The 17,522-nt window shown below is 38.0% G+C and overlaps 1 protein-coding gene across 2 annotated transcripts in view; it reads left to right on the plus strand.

The window, feature by feature from the left end:
• Positions 1-17,522, plus strand: part of ankrd11 (ankyrin repeat domain 11) — a 113,318-nt gene that overhangs the window by 45,037 nt on the left and 50,759 nt on the right. The gene's annotated exons all lie outside the window — the stretch shown is intronic.

A 17,522-nucleotide genomic window follows, 5' to 3' on the forward strand; every position in this document is an offset into this window, starting at 1 on the left:
TTTTGGCATTACAACTATTTAAAGTCATACCCAAGTCAGTGAGAATGGCTTCAGTCAGACACACTCCATGAGGAAGAGAGCCAAACTGACCTAGATTTTAGTGCCATAATGTCGTTGCTTTAACACACTGAAACCAGTATTGTTACTAATTCCATGTATAAAAATGATGAATCAACAGTTTGAGTATGTCTAAATAATTTGGCAAAAAGTTGTGTCCTGTAGGCAGCCACACACTTTAAACTGCTGCATATAAGTTATTTGTGAAGCATGCTAAGAATAAAAAGTGTTCAGATTATTTCTATTTTCAGGCTGACATTTGATTCTTTGTTGATATCCTTTTTATTCTAAGTATTTCCAAAAAGAGATGTACATTTCCCTCATAGCATGTTCTGTATAAATGCAGTGGCATTTTTAAATGTTGCTTAGAAAAACTTTTCCCTTTTGGATATAAAAAATCTGCTCAACTGCCAACAGGTCCCATTCTTTTGGGTTGTGATGTGTGCAGTCCAGTTGTGTGTATGTATTTATGCTTTGCGTCAGGCTGCAGTCTGTTCAAAAGCTGGGCTGGGGCCAGCAGCCAGGCAGGAGGACAGATGAGGAAGCAGATGGATCTGTTTGGACTTAACCATTCCCATGCCACTTCATCCTACCAGCCTTTTTCAACCTGCATGCCTCACTGCAGGGTACAAGAAAGAACAGAATAGCTGTGCGTGTGTGTGTGTATATATATGCGTGTACTACCAAACAGAGAAGGTGGATGCAAACCAGGGACATTGGTAGACTTTCCTAATCAGAATTTTGTTTGCAGACTGCATCCTGAACTTTGCTAACGCTGCTGCCTACATGTTTGAACTTCTACTCTTCTTAGGCCCCGTGCTTTCTCGCTCTGCCTCTTTCCCCCTCTGGTGCACTCTGCTGTCAGCTTTCTTGGCCAACCCAGCACTTTGCTTGTTTTTCCTGGGAATGTTGTTACCTTTTCTGGGATGTAGAATCATTATGGCCTGTAAGATCCACGGGCTGTCTGCCAAACATTTTAACTACTCCGTTTCTGATTTCCTTATTTTGTTTGAAAGCTAAGTTTTTTTTCCTGTTTAAAAAAAAAAAAAAATTTAATTAAATGGGTGGGGGTGATGTTGAAATGTGGAACATTAATAGCTTCTTTAGTCATTGGCCTATGTGGATGCACAACTAGAAATGATTATTTTCTTGCTTACAAAGAAACCATTGATGCTATGTTATTTGTTTTAATTCTTTGGTTAATCCATACAAACAAGTAAGCAATAGTCACTCTATTGTATTTGGGTCTTACAGAGTAGACATTAAACTGTTGCTTATTACTGTTTGGACATGGAAATATGAAAATGGATGCCCTCTGTTTGAGGTTTGAAAGTCTCAGATTTAGTAGAGGAATAGAGCATCCTGGTTTAGTGGCAAATCAAATGAAGAGGGAGTAAATGTTTCTGGAAGACACTCTCCCTGCTAACCAGAGAAGCCCAAAGGAAGATTAATATGAAGTTTGTGAGGAAAGAACCTTTCTGTGTGATAGGGATGCATTGTTTTCTACACTGTACTCTTATTTTATGTTTTTTAAAAAGTAGCTCGTGTCCCACATGAGAGGTTGTGCAGGTTTCTCATCCCTTGTCTTTCTGTTGACTACAGAATCCATAACTTTTCATCTTGGTTTTTCCATATGTGTTTTTTCTTTCCCAGTAAGCAGATGTTGGCCGGTGAAATAAAAATCTGTTACTATATGATAACAATAGCTTTAGTTCCACTTTCTGTTTGCTTTGACCGTCTCCCCATTACAACTACTTCTTTTTTTTTCTTTGCCTGTTGTCTACCAACAGCAGTGAGAACTGAATGTGGCATGGGGCGGGTGGCAGGACAGAGACATCTGTGGTCCCGTCCAGCCCTCTGTGAGCTTCACTGCCTTGACCTTATTGTTCTCAGGGATGTAGATAACCATAACAGAAGGAGAGCAGGAGAGTCACAGTCAATCAGAGAAAAGGGCAAAGGGGAGGAGGATTTAGAGACGGCTTTTGTATTTTGAGAAGGAAAAAAATAGTATCAAGTCGAAATGTGAATGTGTGAGTGGGTGGATCGGATGGCAGGGATTGGAGGACTTGCCTCCGATCTAAAAGACATATATGGGATTTTTTCTAAATCAGCAAGTTCATTTCACTTTCTGCTGGTTTTCTGGCCCTCATCATATTCACTAACATTATTTGGCAAGCCCCATTATTTTGGCCTTTGTCTTGTGTTACACAGTGGCCATTAATTAGAATATTTATGCTAATTCTTCTGCTTTGTTGTATTTTTTCTTCTTCTTCTTTAGATAGCCTTCATTCTGTCTTGTAACTGAAAGGGTAAAAATATTGACCATTGCTCTTGTGGGTTATAAAACATGGCTATATCAAAATAATTACATGTAAGGGTATGATGAATATGCCACAAACACGTGCCTTATTTTTTTTAAGTTGTGTTTGTTAATGTACCAGTACCCACTCATGTAGTTTCTAAACTTTGTTTAGAAACTACATGAGTGGGTACATTATTAAGATTTGATGTCCTGCATGCAGCTGATTTAATTTACTTTTGGGATTTGGAACCGTTTCATGTCATCTCCATTGTTCTTTGCCATCCTACCAACTGGGATTTAATAGCAAGACCTCAGAAATGTAAAAATAATAAACAAGCTTATTTAATGTTCATGGTATATTTAATTTTCCCACTATCTGGCTGTGAGCCCTGCAGGAAAAAGTGGATTATTTTGTTTAAATTTGTTGGCTTCCTTTTCTACCTCATTATTCAACATTTGCTCCAGTTGTGAGGGTTATATTTAGAAGTGTTGTTGGGGAAACAGACACTCTGTGTACCAAAGGTTTTTTAGTGGCTTTTTCCTCAGATCTGAATTAATTCCGACTCAGGACGACTACAGAATGACAGAAAACAAGCTGTGATTTAGTAATCTCTACTGTCCTACCCCTGTTTTTGACCATTTAGTTGTCAGCCCTTTCACCATTCTTCTTAAAACAGCTTATTAGTTTGCTCATTAAAATGCAACACCATTATCACTTGTTTTCATGAAAATCCCCAGCACTGCTTCAGTATTTAAGTTGCCATCACACTGCATTGATGGTATCTTTGCACAGTGTATGTCCCAACTGTTGTGAATTTCCCATAGCTTGTGAGACTAACTAGTAAATATAAACAAAAACGTTGTGTCTTGGAGCATGCTCGCTAGCACGTGGGTGCTGCATAATTATAGTACGAACATTAACCCACAAAAACCCTACATCTGTTTCTCTTTTTTCTTTCGGCTATTTAGTTTTATTTGCACAACAGATTATTGGGGTATCAAAGCTATATCTTCCTGTATTCAGTAAATTAATATCTTTAAACCCTTACTAATATGACAGTACACTTTTATTATTTATCATATCTGTTATTTACCTGCTTTGTTTTCCTCTCGTGGCCAGAGATTTCCATTTACACATCAGAACCTTGCCTTCATCAGTCTATTAATGACGATTTAACTTCAGAAATTTAAATGACAGATTAAAAGCACAGATTGCTGTTTTTCTTTGTTTTTCTCCCCTCCAATAGGCAGAAGGGAGAGTGACTCACTTTCATCCACCCTCACATTTAGGTTATCTGCTTGTGAGTAGCTAGTGGCTTGTTTGTGTGACAATAACATGTTCAGATAAGACATCAGAGGGGAGGCAACTGTCTGCTTTCTGCCCTGTGTCTTATTCTTGTGTTCTAGACAACATTACAAGGCTACAAACTCACCCACAGACCATAATAGGATGTATGTGTTCTTGTATTGTGTATGTGATCAACAACCTGCATTTTAATATTTTTAAAAACAGTTTTGAACAGCTCAGCCCAGAAACTGAACCATCATGGTACTGGTCATTCTTCAATAAGCATGTTCATCCTTGGTCTTGCTGAAATCTTTCACTAAATGATGAAAGAAAGAGATGCTAAAATAATGTGAAGAATTGATGGTTGGAAAGCTGATTTAAAGTTGGAAAGTGGCAGTTGTTGCTTTGCAATTCTGACTCAGTGCTGAAACATGTGGCAATTCTGTTTTTTTTTATTTTTATTATAAAACATAATCTTAAAAGACAAGGAGCTGCATTCATAGGTAAAGCTGATGTTTACACTGTTAGGCCTGAAGTTGTTTAAAATATATGTAAGGAGTCATGACTTGCTTACTATTAACTATTCATTAACTGTATTTGTATCATACCTAATTACTGATTGCATTTCTGTTGTTGGAAGAGTGAGAGCTATACAGAAAGTTGTTTTTACAATGTATGTTTTAAAAATATAAATGCTATAATCCTGGTTTGTCTCTGCATGTTAGCCTACTTGGGCTTAACTGTCTTACAGTTTCCATCGTTGTTTGAAGTGCTGACTAAGCTGTGTGTGTGGCTGTTAGGCTGTCTAGACAATGCCTGTAACATTTCACCTGACTGTCCTGAGCATCTGCCATATGCTCCACACAGATAAGCGTCCTACACTTGCTAGGACTTCCCCCACCAGTGGGTATCAGCTCAAATATTGTATATCCTGCTTTGCCTTAGAGTAATTTTCCATATGAGTCTCAGTAAGTAAAGAAAACTCTTTTAGAAGCAGCTTTGTTTTTCCAGGAGGCTCCTGTACAAAAATCTTGCAGTTCATCGGTTTAAAATATTGAACCTAATGAATGAGTCATTTTTATTGAACAAATCAATGCTATATGGTGTAGTTTTTTGTTTATCAGTTTATTGAACATAAACACGTCTTTTAAATTATCTATTTTCTGTAGTTGTGGACAACCAGCTCGTTTAGGAGTGTATTTTCAACTTTTGTTTGAATTGTTTTGGAATGGTAGGCTTTTTCTTTCTTTCATAGTTTGCTTAAAACCTTATTTAAATTTCAATAATTTTGTAATCTGTTGACCAAAAGTCAAAAATGGAAGTTTTTTTTTTATATCTCAGAGGGTGACTCATCCCCATTGTTGATTCTGTAGTTTCCCAGTTTTTGTTGAATTATTTCCTTGTTTCAGCCTGAGCCACAGCTCACTTTCAGCAAAATTAATGTGTTTTTTTTTTTTGGGGGTTTACTGCTCATCCTTCTTATGCAGTTCAGTTATGCAGCCAAAATCCACTAACCATGAGAAGCAGACAGTGCCAATGGCGCTCCTTTATTCTTTCCAAGTGAAAATAAGTGTTTCCCGTCTGCCATCCATCCATCCATCTTCTGCCGCTTATTTGGAGTCGGGTCGCGAGGGCAGCTGCCTAAACAGAGAAACCCAGGCTTCCCTCTCCCCTGCCGCATTCACCAGCTCATCCGGAGGGATCCCAAGGCATTCCCAGGCCAGCTGAGAGATGTAGTCCGTCCAGCGTGTCCTGGGTCTTCTCCGGGGCCTCTTTCCGGTGGGACGTGCCCGGAACACCTCACCAGGGAGGCGTCCAGGAGGCATCCTAACCAGATGCCCGAGCCACCTCATCTGGCTCCTCTCGATGCGGAGGAGCAGCGACTCCACTCTGAGCCCCTCCCGGATCACCGAGCTTCTCACCCTATCTCTAAGGGAGAGCCGGCACCCTGCGGAGAAAACTCATTTCGGCTGCTTGTATTCGCAATCTTGCTCTTTCGGTCACTACCCACAGCTCGTGACCATAGGTTTCCCGTCTGCTGTCTATTTTAATTTATTATATCATCAAACTTGCAGTTACCTGGGATTTTCAGTTTGCATCACTAGTTTTAAAAAGACTGATTTTGTTTGTTTTTTATAAACGGACTGTTGGTATTCAGACTGAATAGTATTCAACCCTATTCATCATCAGTGCTGTAGCATGGATATTGTGTTGATTGTGGATAACATCTAAACTGCTTTAAAGTTTCAGAGGAAAAAAGGTTCTTTCTTTGAATTACCTTAGTAGAACAGACCTCTTGTTAAATGTTGTAACACTAGGTAAATATTTATATTCTGTTTGTATTAAATCTTGACTGTAATTTCATGTGTGCCTAAATGTGAAAGTGTGTAACTTTTTGTGTTGTAAATTAATTTATTTACAATGATTTGTGGATTTTCAAATAGATATTTGAATTGTCATTGCTTTTTTATTTTTGGTACTAGTTTGGCTAATCGTCACAACAGCTTTGCTTTGTATCGTTGTAGCTTTTATAAAAACGTTATTTGGTCATGTATACGGCAGCATTGGTTTGTCTGTCTGTTGGCAATATAACTCAAAAAGTTATAGATGGATTTAGATTAAATTTTCAAGAAATTTTAGAAATGAAATAAATGAGATTTCCTCCTTTTTGAAACTGTTATCTCCCGATAGTAAAGAACCCTCTAAAAAAAAAATTCGTGCATCTAGGTGGTGATCCGGATCACTCCCAAAAATCTAGTCACTTCTTCCTTATTCCATTTCTGAAATTGCATGAAAATTGAATCAAAAACTGTCCATAACATTTTGAGTTACGTTGCTAACAGACAAACAAAACAACGCCGCTGAAAACATAACCTCTGCCTGGGCGGAGGTAATACATTGAAAACAAACATAATGTAGCCTTATCTAATGGCACAGTTTGCAGTCAGGATGAGAGCCTTTGATTTTTCTTGGTTTTTTGAAAGAAGAGCTCTAAGGTTCTGTTGCATGGAAAGTTGGTCACAGCTTCCCTGCTGCTCTCTTCTGCTCTGCCACTCCACATTTCTTTTCCTCCCTGGTCTCCTCCACTACTTCTAACTGTTTAGTAAACGGGCAACAAGTATTATATTCTTTTACATCACTAATATTGTGCAGTTAACGTCATGGTACTCATAAATATCGTTTCTATTCTTCTGAACTTGAGGATATAAAGTCTCTATTAGTCCAGAACATTCAACCTCTCCGTTCTTAAGTCACTTGACTCTCTCTCAGGTTCCTTCCTCTTCCTTTAAAAATACTAATATTTTCCTACTCATCTGAAATGCAACCAAGAATGAGTCATTACAGAAAAATACTTGACATTGTTCTGTTTTTCAAAACGTAACTGATGCGACGTTGAACGGATAGTTTTAATGAACAGCTTATCGGAGTGCTGAGAAAGGAATAAAATGTATACATCACATATGGTTTTAAAATACACTAACACATTTGCATGCACAACCTCGACCTGCCATGGACAAAGTTTCATGTTAAATATGAAAAACGGGTAGGGCTGGACGATAATTCCATAATATATATTGATCGATAGACGTGTGGTGCGATAGAAAATATAAAAACGAGTTGATAAAAGTTCAATAGAAAAGCACAGTTTTCCTTCCTTTTTCATTATATCTTGTCATGTAGCTTAATCAGATCAGAATTGGACAATCTTGTGATTCTCCACTTCCAGGATAAAGGTTTCCTACATGATGAGGATAAAAAGAAAGACATTTTCTGTTTTCCGTATTTTCTGTTTTAAAACAACAGTGGCGTCCAACATGGTGCGATGTCTTCATGAGCTAGTAGAAACCAAACAAAGAAATAATTCAATCAGCCTCTAATCAACTTGATTCATTGAATATTGTTTTAAAAAAATGGCAGTTACCACACAAATTCAGCGAGAAGATCCAGAAATCTGGAAACGTGTAATCCCAAACTGACCAAACACAAGGGAGTACTTCCGCGTAACCGTCTGCTTCCAACTCAAAAATAATGCCCACAGTTATTGGCAAAAAAACAATTATTGGCTTGGCAGAAGTCTGCGCTCTCTGGGTTCTTTTAGTTATTTTAATGTAACTCGCTTTTCATCAAATTCTAGTTTTGTATAAAAATTAGGTTTGAAAGTGTGGATCCATGTCATAGATGTTACTGAAACTGTCGTCTTATGTGGCAAAAAGCCAGAATTGAAGCAGTAAATTATTCTGCTTTAACTGTCACACGGTGAAAAGCCAAGGAAGGAATTTATGCACTCTCATAAATAAACAAGTGAGGTTGCAGACTTCAAAATGAATGAATCTCTGCTCTATTTCCAAGAAACGATAAAGGCAGAGTTTATATTTTACTTGCACTTTTTTTATTGTAATTGAAAATATTGGTGCCTGCTGGCGCTTGTTTGGTGGTTGCTGTTGATGTTAATCTTGGGGGTTTGTGTCGTTAGTACTGAGTACTCAAAGTCCGTCATCTGTATTGTCATTATTTTCTCAGTGGAACTGCATGATTTAGTTTTACTATTAATCTGACATGTATTTCCAGTCCATACATTTTACTGCTAATGTTCATTCCAAACTTATAGTGTTTCAAACTCATCTAACACTCATCAAAAATATTTTTCATAAAGTTATCAATAATTTTAAGTAGCAGCAACAGTAAATTTTATAGCTTTATAGTTAAAATTATTACCTGCATTGCAGTGCATCTGTGCATGTTTGTGTGATATTGATTACTACATGTGGTCAGCTTGCAGGAAGAAAACAGGACTTCTCCCTTAGATGGATTTAAAAGCAGTGACTCAATACATGTACAAATTTAGTTGCTGTAAAGTTGAGTAATATCAGATTTTAGAAAGGATTTAAAAGGATCAGCAGACGGGAAAACACACAGCCACATCCAGTAACAATGGTTGACCTCTAAGGAATTTATTTATTTTTTACTTGTTTTCAGTCAGAAACCACCAACAATTTAAGACTTGCTCTGTTCCTTTTGTGTCTGTCTTTCATGATTTCTGTGAGCATTTTGTTTTTGGTCACCTCCCTGACTAAACCCCCTCTTACTCGGTTGCACAGCAAAATCATGCAACTATCTCTGGGGAGAGTTGTTGGTTCCAAACCTCTTTCAAAACAGAAACAAATATTCCACTGCGCTTTTACAAACACTACAAGGTTTATAACTTGTTAAATACCTGCACCCTGATCTGTGTCATGCCACAATTCTATTACATAGGTCTACAGAGACTCCGTTGGACTTATTTATGTTGTTGTTTTTAAAGGCTCTCTATTATAATCTCTGGGACCTGAATACAAGTGTTTGTCTTATCTTTACCTTATCAGTTCATTTGGTCACATGTGGACTCCAACCAAGTTCAAGTCACCTTTTGAAGATCATTAAGGCAAATAGGATATACTTGACCATAATTTGGATTCTTACTGCTTCAGCTAATATGACATATCAGTGTTTTGTTCTTCAGAAATGTGCCAATTAATATATGTTAATATAAATAATATTATTAAACTGTTGGGTATTTAAGTAAATACAGTAGTAATCACAGTCAAGTATAGTGTTAGGTCTGCAAAGCGTACTAGGACTTTTTGAACCAGACACTTAGTTTAGGGCCCTTATAGGTGCTGTTGGACCTCATTGAAAGATTTCTTTCAGCAGTGTTTGGCTCGCCACCGAGTGAAATCACTCTGTTCAGTGTCCTGAGCCTTTAATAAAAGCATAAATGTACAAAACAGTCCTTATGCTGCATTCATTTAAATTAAAATGCAGTTTTTTATGTCTAAATACAATAAAATACAATATTTATATACAATGCTGAAAACTGAGGAAATAATGAACTGACTTTATATAAACCATGTTTTTACACAACCGAATAATGTATTAAGTACGGCTTCCATCTGCAGTTTAACGTTGGTGTCCTTTTGCACGTGCATAGATTGTAGTTCCTAGTAGGTAGTGTTGTCATTTTTTATATTGTATTAAAATGTTCATTTTTGTGGCCAGACACAGATGATATTAACAACACAATGATGGGCCTTTCATCACTTAGTCATTTGATGTTATTTGCCATGTAATAGCTTAAAAATAAATTAAATAAAAATAAATAAATAAATATAACTGCACTAGTGTACTTTAAATGTGGAACCTTTAACCTTTAAAGTGGATTGCATCCTTCTTCAGTCCATGATCATAGTTTGGAAGGGAAGGCGGGTAAGGCATTTTATGTAAATGTTCTTCTGTGCCTAGCTTTGTTAAAAAAAGTCAGCACATCTTAACCTTCAAAAGGCTGTTTGTTGGTTTAGGCTAACATTTTGGGGCCTTAGGTTTAAATCAAGGTGCAGTTGAACATTTAGTTGTAATGGTAAAGGTCAGCACAAGGACTTTTAGAATGAGTGTCCTCACAAAGATTGAAGAACAGACTTTTTTGTAAGGCAGTAAGTAGGTGGATACCAGAGCTGGGGGTGGCATGTTCTAATGGAGCCGAATCTGTACGTGATCAGGAATGAGATGAGACAGATCTGCTCCTCACCTGTCCTGTAGAGAGGGGTAACACATACACACAGTCACACACATACAGAGTGTATCAAGGCAAGCTTGCCCTGAGTGCTGGTGGGATAATCTGATGAATCTTCCCAGCAGCATGTGTGCCCACCTGTTACCACAGCCCCTAGTTCCCACTTCAATCACTGCTACATTACTGAGGAGGGGAATTGTGTGCATGTGTGTGTGGATGAATGTGCACGTTGACTCTAGAAATATAAAGCCTTTTGACTTGTTAGTGTGGGCTGTTTATAAGATAACGGTGATAAAGTGGTGTGTGTATATTGCTGATTGAACCTCAGATTTGGAGGTTTGTGATTATATCTTCAAACTTTATTCTTCCTTTTTCATAAACAGACATTTAGTTTTGTGTTGGGAAAGGGATAAAGGGGTGTGTGACTTGGTTGCTAAAGTATCATGTGTGACTGAGTTAATCAAGGAGGCTCACAAGCTCTGTAACCAAGAATTTCCTTTGATTTTTGCAACAGTGCTGTGTATAACAGTAGCTGCACAAGCCAAGCTGAGTTACGCAGTACTTGCTCATACTTATCCATGTACTGGTTTTTTGCTACCAGACTGACTTCTCCTGCCAACAGGTCTTCCTTCCCATTGGCATGGTTTTAACACCCCCAGCAGTTGTATAAATTAATCATCCTGGTAGCTGGTAAGAATGGCTGACAGCTGTTGAGTGTAGAATGTAGTTGCTGACCAGCTGCTTTCCTTCACGATGGCGTGAAAGTCAGTTTTTACTGTGCAGGAGAACTGGGCTGGTTGTCACAGCTGTGCAGGTTGTTTTGATTAATAATTTGAGGTATAAAAATTTGGCATAAAACTAAGTTTTCAAAATGTCTTTTTCCATAAGAATAATATAAAACTGAAATATGTCAAATTTTTTCTAATTATACACATACTGACTCTGACTGATGTGGCTGTTAACATTAGAAATTTGGCATTTTTGGGGAAACGTGATTAATCAGTTATCAAAATCAGTTGTCTGGACTTATTTTATGGTAATGTGTTAATAGTTTTACTCAAGTCTGAATTAGGACTGGGCGACATATCCGATATACTTGATTATATCCCGAGAAGTTTTATAGGCGATATATAAAATGTCTATATCGCGAACATCAAGTACAAATTGATACGGCAGAATTTAAAGCGTCTACATGCAATTTTCTTCATAGTTTAGCTTGTCTCACTCACAGCAGACAGACAGCTCACTCTCCCGCCCATCCAGAAAACTCTCCTGTGCACATGCTCAATGTTTCAGGGGAGACAGGAAAAAGCATGGAGTATGCAGCTAGCTAGCTAGCTAGCAAACTAGTTTATGATCGTTAAGAGATCGAAGCTGAATGTAAGACATTCATTTTAACCAGTAATACATCTCAGAAATGATGACAATGTGTTTCCCGGTGGACATGAAGCTTTTAGTACAGCAGAGCAGGAAACTCCTCCAGCTGTTCTTATTATTAAAAAAGAGTTGATCCTAAACCAGACGTTTTTGTCTTTTTTACAGGTGGTTAACTCAATTTGGCAATTTCCAACTTGCGCACTCGCTCTGCTGGTGGGAGTGTAGCTCACCTGTGTGTGCAAGCAGCACGGCTTGTACAGACATGACGTGACGTAATTGCAAATCAACATGAGAATAAGATAAATAAAATCAGGCTGTTTAGTTTTTATAACAAAAGGACAATAATATAAACCTGTTCTAGAGGAAAGGGGACCTTAGATTACTTCTGTTGTGATCTGGTGGAAAATTAAAAAACCTAAATAATAAAATAATATTTTAATATAAAATAATTATCACGACTATATCAGATCTTAATTGAGTAATTATAGAAAATACAATAAACTTGATCTTCTAGGGTTAGTGGGAGTTGGGGCCCCCCTCTAATATAATGATCAGGGAAACACTGGGTTTTATTAAATGTTTTAGTGCAGGTCCCTGGTTCAAAATAAAATGTTCGTTGAAAAGGAAAAATCACAATAAAGATAAATTAGTGAGCTCATTTAAGTCCTACTGGTGTCTTTTTGTGCATGATAATGTTGAATTCAATATTTACAACGTGTTTTAGAGGAGATTTCAAAACATCAGGATGTATATTGTGTATCGGGCCCTATATCAGTTTTAGGCCTTACACTGTTTTCAAATCATTCCTATGTGTGATGGTAGCATTGAAGCTGTGTTGCTGTCCCTCGTCACCAAAAAGATGGTTTGGTGCACTGAGGGTTGGGCTGTGATGTGGATAACAAAAAGTGTAAGCAGTAAAATGAGGAAGTGCTAAAGCTATTAAGTGAGGTGGTGAATGTTGAAGAGCAATTTAGATGAAGGGGCTTGTCCTTTTTTCTTTTCTTTGTGGTTGTCGTCTCTTGACTGAAGAAACAGCACACTCTCATTGGTCTCCTGCACTTCCCCTCTGCAGCTCAGTAGCTTTCACACTCTCCAGAAACATGAGCCTGAATAAATTGTCACACGCTCACAGATTATCTTCCCAGGATGTTATTTTGTGCAGGGAGGATGTTTGAAATGCCAGTCACAGACACACTGCCCCCTCCCCCATCCTCTCCTATACTCACTGTCTTTTACAATGTACTGCTGAGCAGCAGTGTGAGTGTGCAATCTAGCATTGCAGAGCTTTGCATGTCTTTTATTTATTTTTCATTCATTTGTTTATGTGAATTTTGTTTATTATTTTGTGTGTGTGAGAGAGCAAGGTGGTACACATTTTGACAGTGTGGTGTAACAAGGCAACATGTGAGCTGTTCTCACAAGACTTTATGAGTGGCTGATTTACAGCACAGCTATTCACACTACCCTGCTTGTTCCTCTGAACCATCCCCTCTGTCTTCTTCTTTGTATCCCCCCCTCCACCCATTACCTTTTTAAAAAGCGTCCATCCTCCCCACCTCCTGAGCTAACGGGGAGAGATGAGCCATTCGAGGCATAGAGGGAGGAAGATTGAGCTCGACCTAGGCATTGACAGAGTAGTGAGGCACAGCAGGGGTGTGAGAAGCTAAATATAGAGTGATTCTTTGGAGCTGTGATGATGTCACAGGCTGGGGGGGTGGGGGGGTTACAAGGCTCAGAAGCTGCAGTCAATTGTATAGTTTCATAGTTAGTCTTGGCTTATAACTATAGTTAGTAATTACTCAATGTTTTCAGTTGTTATTATATGTGGTACAACTATTTCTTCAGAAACATACAAAAAGATTTTGGACAGATTTATTTGGTTGACTTGCACAGTAACAAGAGAGCACATTTAATACATTTACAGTACCCGTATATAGTGACACCCATCTATTCAGTTTGAATAAGTAGATGTACCTAAACCGGTGGTACAGTTTAACATGCACACTTCTTATTCTTCCTTCTTATGGGGGACAGTACCTCTTTCCCACGTCACTAATATGTAGCAAGAGTGATCTGTGAATATGTTGAAAGTACCTGCCTTGGGTTGCAATAAGAGGAAATGTATAAAACAGCTAGGATGCTGAAAGATCTGCATACATGGGCACATCCACTCCATGTGTTTTCCTCTGCAGGGACTATACCATAACACACTCCTACAGACGGGCGACTTCAGAGACATGTATAATCCAATAAGTAGCATGTGACTGACATGTGCAGTTGAGGTGTGAGTAATAGTAAGTACTAGAGGGCAGAGTTTCTTGGTAATCCAACAGAGATTTTTAGATGTGTGTCAGCCTTTGCCGGGTCAGGCCTGATAAGGTTTTTATTACAATGCGGCAGCTGCATCACAACGCTGGGGCCTATTCCTATTGATCGCTAAGCTTGATGGATTCTTAAGTACAGAGGGTTGGCTAGCCTGGCTGGACCATGCATCATCTGCATTGACTCAACCTGCTCATGCTGAAAAGCTGTGAGACCTCAGTGTAATGTCTAGCAGAAACGTGTAACAAAAAAGTCCAAACAGACCAAAGGTTTGTTTTGAAGATGAGCTGTATAGTTGAGATTAACACTCTTAACATAAAAGACAGCTGTTTGAAATGAGCAACACTGAGCTGGAATGTGCACTGAACCTTTTGTGTTAGTAAACAGGGCCCCTGTAAAACTGTAAATCTGCCCCTCTTCACAACCCATCTTTAAACTAAGAAGTGTCTGCCTCACAATGCCTTCTTTTCTGTTGCTTTCACCATCTTTCTCTGTTGCTTTTCACCCAGAAACAGTGGCTGAATAGCATTTGTTTTAAAAGGATTGGCAATTGCCTGGCCTTCACAATTTAACACTTGAAATATAGTTAGTAAATTGTAAAAAACAGTTCAAATGTGTGCAGTTGTTATTGTTGTTGTATTGCACTGTTGTTAAAATTAGAGATTTAAATTGTGTGACAGTTTCTGTTTTTACATTTGGCTCCAGTGAAGCATAAACCTCATATTGTTATGTATGTGGGTGTGTATGGTCTTGCACATGTCCCTCATGTGATCTAATGTATTTTGGCTTTCTTGTCCGCGTTGCTAGGCAACGTACAGAAGAATTCCCAGTCATAATCTTTGAATTTAGCTCAGAGACTGAGAGGAGTGAGTTGAGGAGGAAGCAAGAGTGAGCAGGTCTTTTTCAGAATGCAAAGCTTCAGGCCTCCAGAAAATACACGGTCCTCTGCCAAGCAGCAGTCCTGTCACTGATGTCACACTGAATTAATAGTTGTCTTTATTGGCCAATGCTTTCATTTATTTTTGTGCAAGAACTATGCTTCATTTTAATGGAAGCAAAATCTGCAGTGGAAAATAGTAGTGTTTAATTTGGCTATCAAGCAAATGTTTACATACAATGTAAGTTTGGAAGTAAGATAATTTAATAGATAAAAATAAAAGGCTTAATCTTCTGTGTGTAAAATAGGGAAACCCCAAAATACAGGTGCAGAATTAAAAAATTAAGCATACCTGTACTAGATTAAGTTGTATTTTTGATATACTCTGAGTATGTGATTTGTAATTGCACCGACGGGAAGTGTTTACATTAGGGCTGCAACGATTAGTCGACGTTGCCGACAATAGTCGACAATAAAAATAGTCGACAATGAATTTAGCTGTCGACTGTTGTCGGCAAAAAAAAAAAAACTACAGTGAGACATCGTCTTCTAATCTTATCTCTGCTGAGAGTTGCACAATGCACATGCGCAAAGAGAGGAAAAAAAATACAGAGTGAGACATCGTCTCCTTTTCTTTTTTTTTTTATCTCTGCTGAGAGTTGCACATGTGCAATAAAGTCCGCCAGGGGAAAAATATGATGGCGGACTAGGGAGCAAAACGGCGGCAGAGAACATCAAAAGTCTGGGATAACTTCACGTTAAACTTACAAAATAAATTAAATACATGTGATATTTGTAAAGCGGTCCTTGTGTACCACGGAAGTATGTCTGCAATGCTCAAATAATTAAAGAGGAGGCACGTCGGACTTACTTAACAACCTCATGCAAAATTTCAAAGCTGGAAGTAAAATAAGACCCATTTATAACAATCATGAGATACATAAAACCGATTGGTCGACTAGTCGTTTTAATAGTCGGTGACTAATCGACCATCAGAATAGTCATTAGTTGCAGCCCTAGTTTACATGATAGCTTGGAGTGCAATGGCTGTTGTATGACTTATTCCTTGGTAATCTCTGCTTTGAGTGAATAGATTTTTGCAGAATAGTAACAGTTTCTTCATCCAACACATTTCACATCATCACATATTTTGATTAGCTGAGAAATCCCTTGAATGATCTGTTCATGGTCCTTATCATTATTCTGAGTTATTTGCAGTTTTCATTTGTCTCTAGACACAGTATGATGGGAGCATTGTGGTCCACTTTCCCTTATTTAAACTACATTATCTGTCATAGTTACTTTGTTACTATTATGCTAATAGTCATTGCAATCTCCATTTTCTACAGTTGAATGGTGTTTTCACTTGCTTATCTTAATTGGTAAAAAGCAAACTAGAGGAGCAGGGTGACAAATGTGCAGGACTGCTGTAAACACATGGAGAAAGGCTTTAGCTGAAACCGACTATTTCTAAGAATAGAGCAAAGTGGTGTGTAATGGAAGAAGCAAGTCAGAGAATAAGGTTGGAGAAAAGCAGCTGTGTGATGGCACAGAAGGAGTGTGTGTAGGTTGATGAGCTAGCTAGCACCCTAGCTGGAATGAAAGGCCTTTATGTTCTTAATAAGAGTGCTGGCAGCGGTCCAGCAGCTCTGGCTAGTGTAGGATTAGGCTTGGACAATCAGGACTGCAGGATCAAAACAAGGGGCAGGAACACCAGGGTCATTCTGCTTGCTAGGATACCATCTGCCCTGCTTGCCTGCCTGCCTGCCGCAGTCAGGGGGAGGGGAAAAAGAGCAGAGAGACAGGAGAATGGGGGAAGGGCAGACCAAAGCTCTACAGGCAACAACAACACTAAAGCAGAGCTAGGCAGCTCTGTATGCCGTTCGGCTTTACTTTTTTTTCTTCCTAGTTGAGCATGCACTGCTCTACTTACATATGCATTCATATTTGTAACCTAAAACTATGCTTGTGCACCTCTATTATCTGCAGATATTTGCAGAGAGTTAGATGCTGAGGTTGGCCTATTTATACGCTTCAGACTTATTAGTTCCAGTGTCTGAGTTTTATATTAAAATACAGAAAACTTTATAATATAATATATTCCATTTAACCTAAAAATATTAGGAAATGTGGTAAATATAGATGTTTCCTTTATTTAACATCAATTAAGTATGTAGTTGTGTGTGGAAATTTTAGAGTATCTACAAATTGTCAGTTTATTTTCATCTCTAAAAAATCTGTTCATATGAGAAATTTTATTACCAGTCTATTATTTTGCACGTACACACTTCAGTTTATTATATTTTTATGATATACTTGCAAAAATTGGATGGATTGCCAAATCATTGTCAGCAAATTCTTGTGATCTTTATTTTATTATTTATTTATTTACATAAAAGAGAAGTTGTTCCTTAAACATTGTAATTAAGTGCAAATGGTTATGTTTTATTCCTTGTTGGGTGAGATGAAGAGTAGTCTCGAATGACTGAGCTGATCACCAAGGACCTTATCAGATTTGAGTTTCATATTCTGACCTTGTGGTTTTTGGGGGGAGAAGCTGCTTTCTTTACTAAACCAAACAGATCTTTGAAATTACTTTAAAATTATATTTCCTACTCACCCACACATTCTCATTTGGCCTTACTTCTTTTTATGGATTTAATATTTTGCTTTTCCTTTCTCTTAGGTCTCAGACATATTTCCTGCAGGCACCGTGACACATACTTTTACTCACACACTTACGCCTACACAC

The sequence above is a fragment of the Melanotaenia boesemani genome, chromosome 1 (genome assembly GCF_017639745.1).
Source record: "Melanotaenia boesemani isolate fMelBoe1 chromosome 1, fMelBoe1.pri, whole genome shotgun sequence".
Classification (NCBI taxonomy): domain Eukaryota; kingdom Metazoa; phylum Chordata; class Actinopteri; order Atheriniformes; family Melanotaeniidae; genus Melanotaenia; species Melanotaenia boesemani.